This window comes from Colobus angolensis, unplaced genomic scaffold (assembly GCF_000951035.1).
Source record: "Colobus angolensis palliatus isolate OR3802 unplaced genomic scaffold, Cang.pa_1.0 Scaffold44, whole genome shotgun sequence".
NCBI classification, from domain to species: domain Eukaryota; kingdom Metazoa; phylum Chordata; class Mammalia; order Primates; family Cercopithecidae; genus Colobus; species Colobus angolensis.
In genome coordinates, this window is record NW_012117821.1 from 4,080,257 (window position 1) to 4,083,803 (window position 3,547).

Genomic DNA, 3,547 nt, shown 5'->3' on the forward strand with positions numbered 1-3,547 from the left:
CTCGTGATCTGCCCGTCTCAGCCTCCCAAAGTGCTGGGATTACAGGTATGAGCCACCACGCCCGGCCTAAATATATTTTAAGGAACTAGAAAACCAGGGAATGCAGTCTTTTTCAGATGTCAGGATTGAAGCATCAGAGTTAAAGCCTCAAAAATAAGGGCCATGGATAATTAAGAGACCGCAGGTAAAGAAAATGCAGTTGAGTTGAATATCATGGATTTGTAATAATGTCACAGCACCAGAAACCCTTAATGTACAAAGGTCATCAGTCTAAGAATCCTTGGCTATCTTCAAACAACCCAGCATGTTTGACATAAGGGAGTTCTTAATAAGGAGCTACAGCTCAAGAAAATCAAATATTAATGAATATGCCTTTTCCATCAACAATCTATAGTTCCCTTAACATCATTTGAAAAGCCTTTAGAGTAAACAGAATCATCTTTGTCTCTGGAGTCAATCTCAGCCTAGTAATCATTTGCCATATGCAGGACTGGAGGCCTCTGTGAGGTGTCTATGTGTATCAGCATCAACCATGGCTCTCACATATGTCCACACAAGTTGGCAGTAATTGGCATGTGGGGAGGAAGCCCTGGCTCTAAAAACTGAACAGTTCCTTATCAAAAATGTACCTGCCAGACAAAATTGAGGCCTGGCTGCAAAAACTGGAAAAAAGAGAACATCTTTTGTCTCTTGAAACATTTCCAGAAAGAGTAGAATTCTTAACAGCTGGCAAAGTTACCCCAGTATTATGCATTATTTGGACTCAAAGAACATTGAACTGCTGGATAGTACAGTGGCTTGAAACGTTATTTATGATTGTCATCTATTATGGACTCAATGTTTGTATCCCTCAGATTCCTATGTTGAAATCCTAACCCCCAGTGTGATGATATTTGGGGGTGGGACCTTTGGGAGGTAATTAGGGTTAGATTATGCCATGAGGTTCAGGCCCATATGAATGGAATTCACACCCTTATAAAAAGAGAAGGAGACACAGGATCTCTCTCTCTCTCTCTCTCACACACACACACACACACACACACACACACACACACACATTCTGCTATGTAATGACACAACAAGAAGACAGCCATCTGCAAATAAGGAAGTGAGCCTTCACCAGACACTGGACATGCTGGCATCTTAGTGCTGGATTTCCCAGCCTCTAGAACTGTAAAACACAAATGTTTGCTGTTGAAACCAGGGGTTCCCCATTCTCCAGGTCACATACAGTACCAGTCCATGGCCTGTTAGGAACTGGGCCACACAGTACGAGGTGAGCAGCAGGAAATCCAGCATTATTGCCTGAGTTCTACCTCCTGTTAGATCAGTGATGGCATTAGATTTTCATAGAACCCTATTGTGAACTGCACATGCAAGGAACGTAGGTTGCATGCTCCTTATAAGAATCTAATGCCTGGTGATCTGAAGTGAAATAGTTGCATCCCAAACCATCTCCCTATCCCCACCTCCATCTGTGGAAAAATTGTCTTCCATGGAACCAGTCCCTGGTGCCAAAAAGGTTGGTGACAGCTGGTTTAAACAAGCTAATCTATTGTAATTTGTTATAGCAGCCCAAACCAACTAGGACATATCATGCCGCATTCCCTGCCCTTGTGCTTAAACACACACACACATACACACACATACACATACACACACACATGGTTTGAGAGACCTCTGTGTGTCTGGTTTGTCCTCTATGATTTGGGGAACACAGAGGAAGCAGAACACAAGTTATATTTTTTCATTGTGATTTTTTCCCCAAAAAAGGTTAGAAATTACTACAGCAAGACACAGAACTCTGGAAGCCAGGTAGGGGGGAATTTTTGAGAAAATTAGCTATAATGTGAGTCAGAATAGTGCAGAGGTGACAGTGTCTGAGTTTGATTCAATAATCAGAGATTAAGGCCAAATAAAGATGTGGCAAATTCAACCTAGTCTTCAGGCAGACATCCAGACCTAGAAGGACATGGTTCAGAGAACATGGTGGAGTGAGAAATTGTACAAAGGAGGACAAATTGCAGTTTTTCAAGTAGCTCTGGAAAAAAGAAATGGGTAGGTTATCTCTACATACCCAGAGGCATGAAAACATGGTGCCCCAGAGGGGCCTGACTAATCCATAATTAGTTCCATGGGAAAGTGAGTACTCTTTCCAGAATGGCTGGGATATTGTGCAGCTGTGGAAGGCTCAGATCAAGAGATTACTAGAGATGAAAAATTAAAGAATAGAGACTCAAATGTCACTCCTGAGCCCTGAGACTGTCTTTTAATCAATGCTTTGCCAGATACGAAATGGCTTCCTTTTTCTCTGGAAGAATTTTTTTATTGTGTCTCTTAATAGATATTTCTGAATGAAGATTAACAATTCTTCCAAAACAGTAGCCAGATCAATCATTTATTCAATAGATTTGTGTTTAACCCACATTTTATGAAAGGCATGGTGCCATGGGCTGGGCATACAGAAGGGAGCTGCAAGTTCAGCAAACTTCTCACATGCAAGTCTGTGAGAGGAGGAAGTGAGAAAGCAGGTAGTTAGAAAATGAAAGTGTGCTAAAGCAGTAAATAGAAGGACTCCAAACCCAGGCTCCAGGGGAGGTTCCCTGGAAAAAGTGTTATCTAAAGTGATTTCTGAAAGTAGAATTGGATAGCTGGATATCAAAAAGATTGATGGATAATGTTTTGTGCAAAAGAAAGAGCATCCAAAGACTTGAAGATAATACAGAGTTATGGAGCATTTAAGGGACAGGACAAAGTTTGGTATAGCTGAGTTGTGGCATGAAAAGAGGTTGCAAGGGAGAAGAATGGAGAGAGATGAGATGGAAGAAGTAAGTGGGTATGGATTGTGTAGGGCCATAGAAGTCTTGATCAAGCCAAGGAGCTTGACCACAAAGCCCCTGTACTCCTCAGGTTTCCTCTGATATTTACTAATTGTTCCAAGACATTTGCACTTAATCCACCCTCTGGTATTGTCAGCTTTTGGGTGTGCTCCATATTCCCAACTAGTATATAAGGACCTGGAGGAAAGTAATCAGCATTTGCAATTCTTTGGATGTCCCCAGACAGTGTTTAGACCACGTAGGAATTTGATCAATATTGGCAATTGATTGGTTAATCCCAGTGAATGTTTCATGACAGTCAACCCACTACTGTGAACTAGATGGAACAAGTCTGCACACAGATGAGATCATCAAGGCTTGGGGGAGAGAGGGTCCACAAGAGGAGGCCAAAGGACAAGCAGGAGCAGGCAAGGTTCAAGGTTGCCAGAACAGCCTACACACATCAACATGAACAAAAACAGTGCTAACATTTTTAGTCCTTGTAAGGTGCTACTCTGTATTCTAAGTTCTTTTATTTATTTATTTATTTATTTTATTTTTGAGAACTCTGTCACCCAGGCTGGAGTGGAGTGGCACAATCTCAGCTCACTATAAGCTCCGCCTCCCAAGTTCATGCCATTCTCCTGCCTAAGCCTCCCGAGTAGCTGGGATGACAGGCACCTGCCACCATGCCCGGCTAATTTTTTGTATTTTTAGTAGAGACGGGG